This window comes from Stenella coeruleoalba (assembly GCF_951394435.1).
Source record: "Stenella coeruleoalba genome assembly, chromosome: 16".
In the NCBI taxonomy this organism is placed as follows: Eukaryota; Metazoa; Chordata; class Mammalia; order Artiodactyla; family Delphinidae; genus Stenella; species Stenella coeruleoalba.
Window position 1 is genome coordinate 43,304,757 of NC_137162.1, and position 18,204 is coordinate 43,322,960.

At 34.9% G+C, this 18,204-nt stretch overlaps 1 protein-coding gene across 2 annotated transcripts in view; it reads right to left on the minus strand.

Annotated features, from left to right (window-relative positions):
* LOC307175108 (uncharacterized protein) overlaps window positions 1-18,204 on the minus strand; it is a 555,106-nt gene that overhangs the window by 118,436 nt on the left and 418,466 nt on the right. For both annotated transcript variants that reach the window (XM_079899978.1, XM_079899977.1), the window contains exon 4: window positions 12,285-12,354. The gene's annotated coding sequence lies outside the window, so the exon portion shown is untranslated. The remainder of the gene's footprint in view (window positions 1-12,284; window positions 12,355-18,204) is intronic.

Below are 18,204 nucleotides of genomic sequence, written 5' to 3' on the forward strand. Positions count from 1 at the left end.
AAAATATCTGTAAAAAATAAAAACACATGGATGCTAAACAGTACACTACCACATAATCAAGAGATCACTGAAGAAATTGAAGAGGAAATCAAAAACTACCTAGAAACAAAGGACAATGAAAACACGATGACCCAAAACCTATGGGATGCAGCAAAAGCAGTTCTAAGAGGGAAGTTTATAGCAGTACAATCCTACCTCAAGAAACAAGAAAAATCTCAAATAAACAACCTAACCTTACAGCTAAAGCAATTAGAGAAAGAAGAACAAAACCCCCAAAGTTAGCAGAAGGAAAGAAATCATAAAAATCTGATCAGAAATAAATGAAAAAGAAATGAAGGAAAGGATAGCAAAGATCAATAAAACTAAAAGCTGATTCTTTGAGAAGATAAACAAAATTGATAAACCATTAGCCACACTCATCAAGGAAAAAAGGGAGAAAACGCAACACAATTAGAAATGAAAAAGGTGAAGTAACAGCTGACACTGCAGAAATACAAAGGATCATGACACTACAAGCAACTATATGCCAATAAAATGGACAACCTGGAAGAAATGGACAAATTCTCAGAAAAGCACAACCTTCAGGCTTCCCTGGTGGCGCAGTGGTTGAGAGTCCGCCTGCCGATGCAGGGGACACGGGTTCGTGCCCCGGTCCGGAAAGATCCCACATGCCGCGGAGTGGCTGGGCCACTGAGCCATGGCCGCTGAGCCTGCATGTCCGGAGCCTGTGCTCCACAACTGGAGAGGCCACAACAGTGAGAGGCCCGTGTACCGCAAAAAAAAAAACAAAAAAAAAAAAACAAAAACAAAAAAAGCACAACCTTCTAAGACTCAACCAAGAAGAAATAGAAAATATAAACAGATGAATCACAAGCACTGAAATTGAGACTCTGATTAAAAATCTTGCAAGAAACAAAAGCCCTGGACCAGATGGCTTCACAGGTGAATTCTATCAAACATTTAGAGAAGAGCTAACACCTATCCTTCTCAAACTCTTCCAAAATATGGCAGAGGGAGAATCACTCCCAAACTCATTCTACGAGGCCACCATCACCCTGATACAAAAACCAGACAAAGATGTCACAAAGAAAACTAAAGGCCAATATCACTGATGAACATAGATGCAAAAATCCTCAACAAAATACTGGCAAACAGAATCCAACAGCACATTAAAAGGATCATACACCATGATCAAGTTGGGTTTACCCCAGGAATGCAAGTATTCTATGTGATAAACTGAAGGAGAAAACCCATATAATCATCTCAATAGATGCAAAAAAAACTTTTGACAAAACTCAACACCAATTTATGATAAAAACCCTCCAGAAAGTAGGCATAGAGAGAACTTACCTCAGCATAATAAATATTTTATTACCTCAAAACTTAATACCAAGGCTATATTTTTTTCTTAATAAATTAAAGAACTTACCTCAGCAATAATAAAAATTTTGTTTCTCAAAATGCTTTTATTTTATCCTTATAAAGGAATGATGACTGAGATCAGTACAGCATTCCAGGTAAGCTGTTACTCAGCACTTTGAAGGCATTATTCCAATATTTTTGACCTCTAATAATTCCTAATTGCTTCCTCCTAGTATGTTATCTTTCTTTTTTCTAATTATGATGATATTACTTTGTCTTTGATGGTGCAAATTCCCCCCATTGTGTCTTGGTGGAATATTATTTTGTACTTATCAAGATAAAAATTTCAGGATTTGCTCTTCTATTGAATCTAAGGATTTATGTCTTTCATCAATTTGAGAAAATTTTCCAACATTATCTTTTTTAATATTACATTTCTTTATTCATTCTAATTTGTACTTCTGCAATTTTGTCACAGGCATGTTCAGTCTTCTCATTAATATCTTTCCATCTCTTTAACATTTGAACTGAATTCTTCTTTTTCACATCAAATCTATTTTACAGTTTACCAATTGTTTTTCATTTTATTATTATCTAATGTTTAACTACTCATTAAAATTTTCATTTTAATGACCATCTTAGTGAATGTGTATATAAGTATAACCACTTTGGAAAACTGTTGGCATCACTTTGTAACTATGAATAATATATCCTAGAAACAAGCACTTTGAAAAACATGCAAAAAAGTGTTCTAGGCAGTATTTTATAGTAGGAAGTGAAGAAAACAGGAAGAAAATTGTGTATCAGTAGTACAATGGGAAAATGACGGAGTGAAAAATAAATGAACTAGAATTACATGCATCAACAATGTTAGCAAATACATAACTTTGAGCAAAAAAGGAATCTAGTCATGGAGCAATGCACAAATTATGTTTCTATTCATATAAAGATCAAAAGCAGATAAAATTAATAAAAATGTTTAGGAATAAATTCTAATATAGCACAACATTTAATGTGAAAACCAGTTACTAACACAAAATTTGTAAGAGTGGTTAACTTCTGGAAGGAGAAAAATGATAAACTTGTGGAGGGACGTTCAGGAGAACTCAAGGTTACTGGTAATGCTCTGGTTTTTACTCTGGGTAGGAGGAATATGGATTTGCCTTTTTTTTTTTTTTTTGAGGTACGCGGGCCTCTCACTGTTGTGGCCTCTCCCGTTGCGGAGCACAGGCTCCAGACGCGCAGGCTCAGCGGCCATGGCTCACGGGCCCAGACGCTCCGTGGCACGTGGGATCTTCCCAGACCGGGGCACAAACGCGCATCCCCTGCATCAGCAGGCAGACTCTCAACCACTGTGCCACCAGGGAAGCCCTGGATTTGCTTTTTTCATCAGTTCTTAACAGGTGTCAGTCTGTACGTGTGCATTCTATACAAATCTATGTATGTGCATATTTATATTTATCTCTAGGTGAAGAGTGGCAGATGGGAGATAAAACACATAACTTTATCTTAGGAGGTATGTGTCATTAGAAATGTTAAATATTATCTGGAGCTGTATGTTGGTTATATGCTCAGCAGCTGCTTTTTACAGATATTGCTTCACTGCCTTATGTTCAATTTTAATGTCACTTCCTAATATTTCAACTTTAATTGACTGTTGTCTCCCTCTTAGTTAAGAAAATGGAAAAGGTCCAAGTTTATTAAATCAATATACTGAATTTAATAGTCAATTTAAAACCACTTTTTAACTTGACAATGGCTCTACATATTTCTTTGGAGTTAAATATATACCTTGATGAGATTTTTATTTAAAGGTAACTCTGTAACTTGCTACATAATAAAAATCTACTCTTAGTAGCTGAGAATGTTTTACAATAACCTAGCCTTTTTACTATGTATATAACATAAGTAATAAATCCAGATCACCTTAAATGGTGTGACTCTGGACTTCTGAAAGAAAACAACACATTAAAATACTGAGTGCCACGTTTTACCGAAACCATTTGCTGAGTGACTATCTGCAAAAATTGACTCTATGGCACTGTTCAAAATCAATTAACCTGGCTGTGCAGCTCTCCACCAAAGAGCATCCACGTTTACATAGATAAGTAAAAATAACACACAAATGATGAACAAATAGACAAGTAAACTAGGGAAGATATTACTGTAAGAGATAAGCTAGGGACTGTATAGGAGTTTGTGTTTCATGACCAGAAAGAAGCCTTTTCCTTTGATTGGCATTTGTAAAAAAAAAAAAAAATTATTTTTATTCATTTAAGTAAAATGCATTTTGTTCATTTACACTTTTTTTCCCTATTCTAACCTGAGATAGAGAAATTCTATTTTACATTTTTTTGCAAGACAACTCACTTTTAAAAGATTTGAAGCAATAACACAGACAACACTTTTTTTCCCTCTGTGATCACCCAGCAATAAAAACAGTTTCACAGCATGTGTTCTAGTTAAAAGAATAAAAATTGTATTTATTTCTTCAAATTACTGATTTGTTAGTGTTTATCTGTGTTCAGCCTAGCACACTCAATATGATGTATTGCATATTACCACCATTAAAAACCACTAGATGTTAAGGCAATCACAGGAATACACAATCTTCTTATAATAACCTGCCAAATACAAACATACCACAGACCAATGGGCCCACTGGATGTTCCCGTATTCTTCCCAATACAGTAAGACTTACCAGAATGGGTAAGATATAAATTCCTCCTGAGAGCATGGATTGGCATTTAGTTAATCTCACCTGTGAAAGAATGGGTTTGAATATCTAGCTCATCATTCAATTTCAGAACATTATTAGTGACATTTTTAGTTACGGAAAAGATGTTAGAAAGTTGGTATGACTAAAGGGAGATAAAGTTAATAGCAATATAGTTGTATTTTTAATAAGAACTAAAACATACCTTTCTAAGAATATACAATGGAGAAAAGACAGTCTCTTCAATAAGTGGTGTTGGGAAAACTAGACAGCTACAGCTACAAGAATGAAATTAGAACATTCTCTAACACCATATAGAAAAATAAATTCAAAATGGATTAACAACCTAAATGTAAGACCAGATTCTATAAAACTCCTAGGGGAAAAATTAGACAGAACACTCTGACATAAATTGCAGCAATATTTTTTTGGATCCATCTCCAAAAGTAAAGAATGACATACCTACTGAATGGGTGATATAACCTACTGAATGGGTGATATAACCTACTGAATGGGTGATATAACCTACTGAATGGGTGAAAATAGTTGCAAATGATCTGACCAATAGGGGCTTAATATCCAACATATATAATCAGTTCATGCAACTCAATATCAAAAAAACAAACAAACAAAAACCCAAACAAACAACCATTTTAAAAATGGGCATGAAGAACTGAATAGACACTTTTCCAAAGAAGAAATGCAGATGGCCAACAGGCATACAAAAAGATGCTCAACATCACTAATCTTCAGGGAAATGCAAATTAAAACCACAGTGAAATATCACCTCACACCTGTCAGAATGGCTATCATCAAAAAGAACACAAATAACAAATGCTGATGAGGATGTGTAGAAAAAGGGAACGCTTGTACACTGTTGGTGGGAATATAAATAAGTGCAGTCACTGTGAAAAACAGTATAGAGGTTTTTCTCAAAAAACTAACAATAAAACTACCATATGACCCAGCAATTCCCCTCCTGGGTATATATCTGAAAAAAACATAAACACTATTTATAAAAGATACATGCACCCCAATGTTCATAGCAGCATTATTCACAATTGCCAAGATATGGAAACAACTAAGTGTCCACAGACAGATGAATGGATAAAGAAGATGTGGTATCCATATAAAATGGAATACAGTAAGTCCCCTACATACAAATGAGTTCCTTTCCGAGAGTGCGTTTGAAAGTCTACTTTGTTCGTTAAGTCCAACAAAGATAGTCTAGGTATCCAACTAACACAATCAGCTATATAGTACTGTACTGTAATAGGTTTATAATACTTTTCACAAGCCTTGCTCCACTCTCTCAATCATTTTCACTTTTGTTTCCATCATTATCACTTGGTGCTTCTTAGCAGTACCAGGTACATCACTGATGCTTTTACGCTTGCTTCTGGATATCCTGGGCTTGAAATAAAGATACTCTATATAGTACTGTACAATAAAGTACACAAAAGTACAACCACTTATAGAGAATGCACACACTTCACAATGTACTCCAGACACATGAACTAACTTACGTGATTGGACATGCAAACACATGTTCACATCTTTGAAAGTCTGCAACTTGAAGGTTCATATGTAGGGGACTTACTGTACTACTCAGTTGTAAAAAAGAATGAAATTTTCCCATGTGCAGCAACATAGATGGACTTGGAGGACATTATGCTAAGTGAAATAAGTCAGACAGAGAAAGAAAAATACTGTATGTTATCACTTATATGTGGAATCTAAAAAATACAACAAATTAGTGAATTTAACAAAAAAGAAGCAGACTCACAGATACAGAGAACAAACTAGGGTTTATCAGTGAGGAAAGGCAGGGAAGGGGCAATATAGGGTGGGGAAGTGTGAGGCACAAACTATTAGGTATAAGACAGGCTCAAGGATGTACCATAAAATACAGGGAATATAGCCAATATTCTGTAATGACTGTAAATGGAAAGTAACCTTTGAAAATTGTGTAAAAATTTTAAATACTTATAATGCTGCTCCACGGCATGTGGGATCTTCCCAGAACGGGGCACGAACCTGTGTCCCCTGCATCGGCAGGCAGACTCTCAACCACTGCGCCACCAGGGAAGCCCTGAGCAAAGTTTTTTAATAAACATTTCTCCAGAGAAGATAAATAAATTGCCAGTAAGCACAAGAAAAGATGTTCAACATCATTAGTCACTAGGGAAATACAAATCAAAACCACAATGAGATACCACTTCACACACTAGGATGGCTATAAACAAAAAGAAAATAAAAAGTCTGAGCATGGATGTGGAGAAATTGGAACCCTCATACATGGCTGACAGGATGTAAAATGACACAGCTGCTTTGAAAAGCGGTTTTGCAGTTTCTCCAAAATTAAACATCGAGTTAACACATGACCCAGCTAATCCCTCTCCTAGGTTAATATCAAAGAGAATTGAAAACACAGGTCCACACAAAATTTGTACATGAATCTTCACAGCATCATTATTCAAAAATCCAACACATGGAAATAACCTAAATGTTCGTCAATGGTTCAATACAATTTGATATTGTTAAGTACAATACAATGGAATATATCATAAAAAGAATGAAGCACTGATCCAGGCTATAACATATCAGAGGTTTAAGAATCCAAGCACAAATGTCATATTGTATGAATCGAATTATATAAAAGATTCAGAATAGGCAAATCCATAGAGACAGAAAGTCAGTTAGTGGCTGCCAAGGGCTGGAAGAGGGAAAAATTGAGGGTGAACGCTGATGGCTCCAGGATTTCTTTTTGGAATGATAATAATGTTCTACAATTAGACAGTAGTAATGGTTGCACATTTTGTAAATATACTAAAAACCACTGAATTTTACACTTAAAAGGGTGAATTTTATGATATGCAAATAACATCCCAATAGTAAAGTTTAAAAAAAATAGTAATACTCTTTTAAACTTGAACTCATTTTCTAGCAATCAATTCACTCCAATGAACACCTGAACCCCGCCTCTGTTAACAGGAAGAGAGAATGAAAATAAAACTGCTTTAAGAGACTTAGGTAGAAGGGATAATGAAAACAGAAGTGCCCTGAGCCTTTTTTTTTTTCATGTAGCTTTAGAAAAAGAGACATATACTTACATTTAAAAGAAAGAGAGAATTGTAAAACATACTTTAATTCCTCATGGTGTCAAGTAATCCCAAATGTTCCTTTCTCCTAACTGTCTTACAAGGGGAGAAATAGAAATTTAAGGAACAACCTCAGCCAGTAGAAACGCTTGACTCTAAATGAGTGGTTATAAGATTATCTACAGAATCCTTTCTGAATGGAAGTAATAGATGGATAGATAAATATGCATCTAATTTTTGTCCTTGTCTAAATGCATCACATTTACTTCAGAAAATCTGAAACCAATGTAGAAGGGAATAAAGGACATTGCATATGTTTTTTAGAAAGTGAAAATATAAAGTGTTTTTTAGGCTTTAGTAAACTGCATACAGTAGAGAAAAACTTATGTTGTAAAGTAGTGGACAGTGACCATTATTAGCTCTATTAACATGCAACAAGGAACGCAACAACTTAGGGAGTAGTTAGCTTTAAGTTAGATTGTGATAAACATATTTCTTATGAGTAAGAGGCCAATCCAAGAATGTACATAAATGTAGTTTGTAGATACATTTAACTTTAATTAAAACATGTATTTTCTGAGACTTTTATGAATACTGTGGTGTGAATGGGAAAAAATAATTTTATTTCCTTTTTAGGATATTTTGCTTCAAAGGCCTGAATTATTTTTTAGTAATATATGAAAAATAAAGTGCTGATGCACTGTGCGCATGCACGTGCGTGCACATATACACGCTCAATATAAACTAAATGTGTGGATATGCAGAGTATAAAATTACTCATCCTGTGGAAATAAATGTAAAGCAATCAGTACTACTTCAAAATAAAAGGACACTTCTAAGTTATTTTTTTAAACACCATTAAGTAACCATGTGTTAAACCTTGCTAATTCTCTCTTGATATGAACAATACTTTTGAGTACTCTACTCAGCTAAGTTCAGCGTTGTTTTGCATAATATTGCTATCAAAAATAGCACCAGATGTTTAGTGCCAAGGATCACGAATGATTCGAATTACTAATTATTCTATAATAATTTGTGAAAGAAAACATAATTGATATATCCAGAGTTGCATAGTGTTTAAAAAATTTTAAATAAATGAATAAAATTTGACATACACATTTCATTAATTCGACAGTATATCTTGCTATTAGGAGACTATTTATATCTTTATATATTGAACTTATTGTCCTTGATATTTCTATTAAATTATTCCCAAAGACAGCACATAAAATTTTTTATTTTTATACAAAAAAGATTTATCTGTGCAATGTGAAAAAGCAAAGACAGAGCAGTGTAAATTAGTGGAAAGAGTTTTTTAAAAATATAATAAGGAGACACGTTACCATAAACATTTTTGGATAATTATTTGTCTTCACTGTGTGTGTGTGTGTGTGTGTGTGTGTGTATGTGATTACATAAAGAGCCATAATTGCTCTGTGACCTAAATATTTTTTCCAGGGTTTAATTAATAATTTCTAGTAGAGACACTGTTTTGCCTAAACTGTTTCTTTGAATAACAAAAATGTATTATAAAGAACATAAAAGTAAATATTTCATTTATTTATATTTTTGAAAACAAATGTTTGGACCTTGCTATATATGAAAAGTACAGAAATATAATTTATTCCTTTTCCAATATTTAGTTAAATTTGAAAAAATATCTTTGAGATACATAAGTTTCTGTGCAAAGGTGATTTGTTTTACTTGATTAATTGAAGAAATGATGTTAGGAACAAGGATATAAAGAAAAAATTACTCACATAGCAAAATAAGGGCAGAGTATAGATTGTTATGGAAAACAATGGATCCTTATAAAATGAATTTTTAAAATATCCATTTTAATGTGATATTAGTAGAACAGCCAAAGTATTGGACTTTTGCTCATCTACATAGCAACTATACAAAGCTAGTCATCTACTTTGTCTTTAAATATAAACAACATCTCATTTCCAAGGTAAAATTTCTCAGTTTATGGTCCAAAGACTAAGTGCATCAGCCCTAATCTGACAAATCAAATCTATGGGTTTGGGACACTAAAGTGCGTATGTTTAACAGCCCTTTATTTCATCCCAGTCATTCCTATGCTGAAGTATGAGGAAAAGAATAAGCGGGTACAGCATTTACTGATTTGGTTTAAATGGCAAACACTGCTCATCCTTTACCTCCCTTTATCCTGAATACTATTACTATTTTTTTGTTTTTTAAAATTTATTTATTTACTTTATTTTTGGCTGCGTGGGGTCTTCATTGCCGCACACGGGCTTTCTCTAGTTGTGGCGAGCAGGGGCTACTCTTCTTTGCGGTGTGTGGGCTTCTCACTGCGGTGGCTTCTCTTGTTGTGGAGCACAGGCTCTAGGCTCACGGGCTTCAGTAGTTGTGGCTCGCGGGCTCTGGAGCACAGGCTCAGTAGTTGTGGCTCATGGGCTTAGTTGCTCTGCGGCATGTGGGATCTTCCCAGACCAGGGATGGACCCCTGTCCCCTGCATTGGCAGGCGGATTCTTAACCACTGCGCCACCAGGGAAGTCCTACTATTATTATTTTAGATAGTATTACCACTATATTACAGACTAGGAAACAGAGGTTCAGAGAATTTAAGATTATGTAAGATTTGTAAGAGGATATGTAAGTGTTCAACATTCTATAAGTAATCTACTACAGGAGTTATCTCCTACTTGATACATATTTAGAGGAATTTTCAGAGTGCAGGCATCTGAATGAATAACCAGATGAGCTTTGTCCACCAACTGGAATCACCCATACCCGTGAAGGTTGTATAATCTACAAATCACATAATCCACAAATGTCCTTTTAAAAAATACTGAATACGTGATGACATAGTTGTTCTTGTTAGAAAATCAGTTGTGAATATACTTTCCCAGAAAATTAAGAAACACAGAACAGTGAAATAAACTCTAAAATTCTAAAAGCAAAAGTTTGGCCATTGTCATCGTATGATAATATAGGCAACGCATTCAGAAATGGTTTTTACTTGTGAGGTATCTAAGTAAGAAATTGCAAAATGGCAACTGAATAAAAGTGTCTATCTAGAGAAACCAAATGTAATAATAGTTTACCTGTTGATATACGCACATTCACTTAGAGTTTTTTTTCTTAACAGCAATAATTCTTGGATAAGAGTAACTACAAAACATGGCCTAAACATTCTAAGAAGCTGTGTTTCTGGCTCTCACTGAGGCATATACCTAGGTGTATTGGTTGCATTTTATTAAGAACATATTAATTAAGAAAGTTTAATGTTTAGATTCTTCTCATTCTTTTAATAAAATAATTTCATCTGTGCCAAATGTAACCTAAAAGTTTATTTTCTAGACCTTCCTTCCTTTGCAAGCAATTGATAAGTTTTTGTTAAAATTAATTAATTCAGCTCTGGTTTTAGTTCCAACAGAAATTAAACACCTGTACTACATAACTTTGTGCTGATACATTGTGAAAATTTCCAGATTAGCCACACAACCCCATTAAAGTTAATGATTCTACATGCTAATTGCCCATGTGCCAGGATGAAAATTTCCCTGTGGTGCTCAATAACCCTTAAAATTTCCCAATTCTTATTTTGTCACAAATGCTAACAAAAAGACTGTGCCACCTGCTCTCAGCCCATACTTAAAGAGGATAGAAAGGAAAAGAAAATACAATTGGGAATCTTTTCTCATATAAGGAATTTGAACCATGTTATAGTTTTTGAATATATAGGTAGCAATTATAAAGCACTCTGTTGATGCTCATTTAACACACTGAAATGAATATTAATGTAAGAAAATTCTCACATATTTCTAAGCAACATGAATTCACTTTGATTCAACTTTTAGGCAGATTCTTCATAACAAAGTGAAAGATATAAATCAAAGTCACTAAGAAATGCTGATATCTTTAACAGACAGAGAGCCAAAATTGGCCATGTAGCTTATCAAGATCTGTTCTTATCTTATAGACTTAATTGGTTCTTACATTTTAAAGAACACTTATTGTTTTTAATTTTATTACTCGGAAGTAATTTTGATATAATGCTTGATAAGAAAATAATTTTCAATAGGACAATCTTACATGAAGTGTAATGTTTACTATTCTCACCTAGAGCTACTTATTCACTTCACAGTTCTTCACCTTATCATGGTGTATTCCATATTAAGGTGATCATCCTGGGATCAATTCCTCCTGTGTCTGTCATCAAAACGATTCCCTGGCCTACAAGGAGGCTGGAAGAGATATGTCCTCAGGCTATGTCTTCAGCAATAGATCTAGACCCTGATCTCTTAATAGGCAGCTCTCAGACTACTCTGATGACTAAAAGAACCCCCAAAGAAATGTGAACATAATCACCTTTAATATATCACGAATCCATCTATTAAAATCCTGTAGATAAATGATTCTCAACGGGGGCAATTTTGCACCCCAAGGAAGATCTGGCAATGTCTAGAGAGATGTTTGGATATCACAAATGAGGGGAATGTTACTGGCATCTAGTAGGTAGAAGCCAGGGATGTTGTTAAATATCTACAATGCATGGGACAGCCCCCCACAACAGAGTATTACCCAATGTAAAATGTCACTAGTGCCAAGGTTAAGAAACCTTGTTTTAGACATTAGAATGATTATTTCTAAAACTATCTGGAGCAGAATATAGAACATGTGTATTATATATAAGATTAGTTTAGATTAATAAACTAAATGTGCTCATACTAAATATAGGAAATATATTTAGAGTCAGAATATTTACTTCAATTTTTACAAAGACACTTATTTATTTTAACATTTTAAACTTCTGTCACACTTGTGTCTTGCTCCATGACTGTAAGCTTTGTGAGGATAGGGACAATGTAGAGATAGACTCTGTTTTTTGAGTACCAGATACCAGTACCTAGCACAGGGCCTAGTACAGAGCTGCCATCTTCAACTAACTCATGACGCTCCTGCAACAATTTTATTTTTTTCCAATCTTTCATGATAGGCTTTTGCTAATGTTAGTTCTTATTATAATCTCTACTTGCCAATCCATTCTTAGAAAAGAGAATTTTGGAAAAAACATGACTACCACCTAGAAGACTTTGATTCCTTTCAGGAGAAAGTGAATAATTTGACTTACCAAAATATGAAGAGGTATCTAAAGTCTGGCAAGGGGGAGTGCAGGAATGACTGCCTTACTGTAACCAACACTGTAAAAAGAAATATAAATACTTTTATTAGTCAAACTTTTTGTTTAGAAAATTAAATTTACTATCATAGAAAATTGGTTATTATATTACAAGTATTTTCACTTATATGCATATCCACATGTGTTTGTTTCTTTTTTACTTTTCAAATAAGTGACTTAATAATAAAGAGAACAAGAAAACAGTATAGAGAAGGTATATCCAGAAAACTTCACTAAAATATCAATTTGATTAAAGTTTTCTGTTCTCCTAACTTAACATACTTACATTAGTATGAAGAATATACATATTAGTATATTATTTACTATATATGTGTATATATTATATACCATATAATATTATATATTAGATTACATAATTATATATGTTATATAGTGCATAATACATATATATTATATAAACAATCATTTTTCCATATAGGAGAAAATGGAAATTAGAAAAAATGAGATTTATTTTGAAAAAGGATTAAAAGAATATTAAGAACTCATATCATCATTTTGAATATGTCAGAAAAAGCCAGCTGATAAGCTGGAGGTTTAAAAAGAGTACTGGTGATACACACATGCAGGAGCAAAAGAGAAGTTAGGTAAGGCACAGTCATGCAATGCTAGAGATAAAAAATTAAATCATGCTTTGAAAATCAAAGGCAAACCACAGGAAAAAAATTAAACAAGAATTTAAAAAATTTTTAATTTATTTTATTGAAGTATAGTTGATTTACAATATTGTGTTAATTTCCGCTATACAGCAAAGTGATTCAGTTATATATATATATATATATATATATATATATATACACACATATATATATATATATACACACACACACACACGTTCTTTTTCATATTCTTTTCCATTATGGTTTATCACAGAATGTTGAATGTAGTTCCCTGTGCTATACAAGAGAACCGTATTGTTTATCCATTCTATATATAATAGTTTGCATCACTAATCCCAAACTCCCAATCCATTCCTCCCTCACCTCCCTCCCCCTTGGCAACCACAAGTATATTCTCTATGTCTGTGAGTTTTAAACAAGAATTTTTTCATCTTAAAACTTGAAAAGTTAGAGATAATTGTTATTTTAGGTTGACCTAAAATAATGAAGAAATAGAAAAATATGTTATTAAAATATTTTAAGGGGGGAAGCATTTGATGGAGGTTATGGAACAACTTTGGTAGAAGCCAAAAATTATGCAATGTGAGAAAAAAGAAATATTAACACTGTTCTATTATTGCATGCATAAATCTTATGTTTTCTCTGTTTATCATTAAATTTCAGTGTATGAAAGACATTTTTTTAAAGCTAAAAATCACTGTTCAGCAGCAACTTACTTTCTGAAATTTTTGTGTCTGAGGAAAGCAGAATTCCAGTGTGAGAAAAGTCAGTATGTAGATAATCATCATAGAAGAAATAAAGATAATTATGGCTAATAGAAAGCCCTATTCCTGCCAAATTCAGAAGACTATATGGTATGTAAATCTTCCTGGATACAGTCTAGCCTTCAAAAGAACTGAAGTCCACATCTGAATGAATTCAACCACTGAATGGATCAAGACAACCTTCTACTAGCCAACAAGCAGGGCAGAACCAAAAATAAGGCAATATTTATCAGAGCCTCAAATTAACTCTACCAGTTTTCATGTATAGTGTTAAGAAACCAAGACAAAAGAACCTGGAATAGGTCAAAATATGACAGCCTAATAAGAAAACAAGAGTTGGGGGGAGGAAGAAGTCAATTAAAAAATAGACCAAAAGGTTATATAGCTTATGAAAGGATCGGACACTGATTATAAAATAAATATGACCAACATGTTAAAAACATTAAAAGAAATAATTAGCAACTATAAAAAGATGAACCCTACTGAAATTCTACAACTGAATATGCAAAAACTAAAGTTAAGAACTCAATGTGTCTTAACTTCAAATTAGACACAACTGAAAAGGAAATAGGTAAACTAGAAGATAGAAGAAAATACATTAGATACATCACAAAGAAAAAAAAATTGGAAATTACAGAAAAGAGTATAAGACCAATATGGGATATGCTGGAAAAAAATCAATACTAGAAAAACTGGAGTATGTAAAAATGACGAGAGATGGGACAGAAATTTTTTTTTTTTTTTTTTTTTTTTTGTGGTATGCGTTTCCTCTCACTGTTGTGGCCTCTCCCGTTGCGGAGCACAGGCTCCGGATGCGCAGGCTCAGCGGCCATGGCTCATGGGCCTAGCCGCTCTGCGACATGTGGGATCTTCCCAGACCGGGGCACGAACCCATGTCCCTTGCGTCGGCAGGTGGACTCTCAACCACTGTGCCACCAGGGAAGCCCAGAAAAAATTTTTTAAGAGAAACTGAATAAAGGATAACACCCCACAGATTGCTATAAATTTCCATCAGAGACAGATATATTGGAAGACTCATAGAACATTGATAAAAGCTAAAGAAAAGGAAAACTACTGAAAGAATAAAAGAAAATGAACACAATGGCTTTAAGAGCAACAGTAAAGCTGATAGCTGAATTCTCACCAGAGTGGATAAAAACAGAAGACAAAGCGATGGCATGTTTAAAGGGTTGAAAGACAATAACAAGCAAATTAGACTTTTATAACCAGTAAACAATATTCTTTAAGAATAAAAAAAAATAATAAAAACATTTAGAGAAAAATACATAGTTTGTTACTAAAATAACTTACTCAAGGAAATACTACTGTGTGTTTTTTGGTAGAAAAAGAATAACTATACATAACAATTCTGGGATGCAGAAAGGAAAGATAAAATGAGAAATGGCTTATCATGTGGGTAATTAGTTTTATAAGAGAACAATGATATTTGTGAAAGCAAACTATCTACCTATCTACCTACTTACCTATCTATGTAACACATGATACGTGTAGCACATAGGCAGGAAAGCATTAATACAAATACATTACTCTAAAGTGAATGCCATGTGAGGTAAATTATAAAATAATTACTTTATATTAGACATTAGTAGATCAAGAAAGTAGGTTGTAATTTCTAGGATAAACAATAAAATAGTAAAAGAATGTATTACTAATGAGCTAATGAATACTAGAATGATTTAGTTAGAAAGTCAGCAAATCCTCTCCCCAAAGGTAATGACAAAGCTGAGAAAAATTAAAAAACAACCATTCAGAACTCTGGAAGTTCATTTTTAATAAAATTAAACAAAACAAACTAAACTAATTAGCATAGATTATCAATGTTCATTTTAAGGCAAGTGTGGCATTACATTTAATCACCAAATGTAACCACACTAAATAGACCTGCTGGATTTATGTATATAGGTTACCTGTTAGGTCACCTGTTAAGCTTGTGTTAAGCTCAGGAAAGAAAATAGTGGGCTGGTCTTGTTAGGGCCCTAAGCATTTAAAGAAATATCTAAATTGCTTATAATAGTGTAATTATGTTCATAAATTTTTTACTTCTAAGTTTCCCCCAGTTTTCTCATCCATTTGCATTTTTAAATATAAGACAATCTAAATAATCCATTTTGCTTCATTAAAAGGTAATGAAACCTCAGAAAGAAAGGCAAATGATGTTAATAGCTAGAAGCTAAACATTTAAATTCAGGCCCAAATATACTTGAGAATAAAATATTTTGCTTTAGTGAAAAGAAACAAAGTTTTTGAAAGACAGAGTACTCATGATTTTTTGCATATAAATTGTTCCCACTGATGGTAGTCGAGAACAGCTCCACATGGCAATATAGGTTGATCCTGAACTCACTTCGTCCCATGGAATACAGTTAGTCTACAGCTACATATGGAACAGTTTCCTCTTAAAAGGACCTAGTGACTGATTGAGTGATGATTACACAAGGCAAATTAGAAGAAAACCACACTGAAGCAGCTAGGAGAGGCTGGGACACAATCCCTCCAGAAATCCCACCCCTGACAATGTGACCTGCAATCGGGAGAGAACTCAAAACCCTGAGTTTCTCCATGAGGAGTGAAGGGTTTGAGTTCCACATTGGGCACCTCAACTTCTAAGACTGCACCTGAGAGACAAGCTCCCAAAATACCTAAATTTGAAAACCAACAGGGCTCCCATCCTGAGACCCACAAGGCTGTAGTAATCTGACAAATGGCTCTTAAAGCACCTGCATAATCAGACTCACCACACCAGGGCCCAGCTCAGAGGCAGCTGATATCACCCACACTCAAAGTGAAGGAAGCTCACCTTTAAAGTGTCAGCTGGAGGACCAGGCATCTAATTTAGCACAGACATCTAGGAGCTTGCTGGAACACTCATTGGGGACAGAGACTGGTGGGTGCTGTCTTTGTGTTTTCCTTTTGCCATGCTCTTAAAGTGACAGTATCTCCCAGAAGGAAGGGTTTACACACATCTGGTGCCCCAATTTTTATATCTGCTGCCCAGGGGATACCTCTTGAATACCTGACTCTGGAGGCCAGGGGAACTTGTGTTTGTGGTCCTATGGGACTGTGACAAATACAGTTACACAGGAAGGAGGTTATACACTTGCTTGGCACCCCAATTATTATGGCTGCTGCCAGGGGACACCTCCACATAACCTGTGTCGGATGGCCATGGGGTTTATGCTTGTGGGTCTCATAGGCTGTAATCAACAGAGAAAGAGTTCTTACACAGCTACCACACCTAGGGTAGAGCAAGAGGCAACAGAGCCAGGAGACTGGTCTTTCTGTAAAGGAGACCTATTAGCTAGTTATCATGGCTGTGGCCTGAGGGCAGGCTTCTAATTAAACATACACTTAAGGGCTGGCTATAATCCTTTCCACAGACCTCAGAGGCAGGTGCTACCTTTGCATTCTCCCTCTTCTGCACTCCAGAGCTCCAGGGTCCTTCAGAGGAGAGATTTGCACATGTGTCTGGCACCCTGGTTTTTATGTATGGTGCCCCAGGTTTTGTGGCTGCTGCTCAGAGAACACTCCTTGATCACCTGGTTCTGATAGTCAGGGAGGATTGCATTCCTGGATCCCATAGGACTATGACAATCAGAGAGACAGTTCTTGGCAGGCTAACACCTAAGGCACTGTACAGACATCAGACTGGTCACATTTACCAAGTCTTTCTGTGAAGGAGGCCTCTTTGCTTATCCTGGAGCTTCAGCCTTCAGGGTAGCATACATCTAGTGGCCTATGGAGCTGCTCTCAAGGAGCATAGGCTGTGGACTCCATCTTGGTGCTCTCCCTCTGCCTTGCTCAAGCTCAGTGGTATCTCCCAGAAGAGAGCTTATACATTCATCTGAAGCTCCATTTTTTACAACTTCCACCAAGGGGACACCTCCAGATTGTCAGTCTTTGGTGGCCAGTGGGGCTTATGCTTGCAGCCCCACAGGACTGTATATATTTGTATACTTTTAAAAGCTGCTATCTGAGGGTCTGATATCTAGTCAGCCTGAATTTAGGTTCTGAGACCCTCTCATTGGAACACTAACAGGTCTTGGCACATACTTAACTACTGGGAGCTATTAAAAATATAATAGACTGCTTGGACAAGCACAGAGTATTGAGAGATAACCAAGAGCTAGGGCAGGGTTGAGCAACAAGTTTCATCTCCTACAAAAGGCCACTCCTTCAAGACTGAAAGAGGTGGTAGTTTCACCTACTGCAGAGAAACCAACACAAAATGAGTCGAGCAAAATGAAGAAATAAATGAACATGTTCCAAACGAAAGAATAAGATAAAGCCTCAGAAAAAAAAAAAGCACTTTAATAAAATGGAGATAAGTATTTTACCTGATAAAGAGTTCAAAGTAACAGTCATTAAAAAGGCTAACCAAACTGGGGAGAAGAACGGATGAAAACAATGAGAACATCAGCAAAGAGATGAAAAATACAAGAAATAACCAAA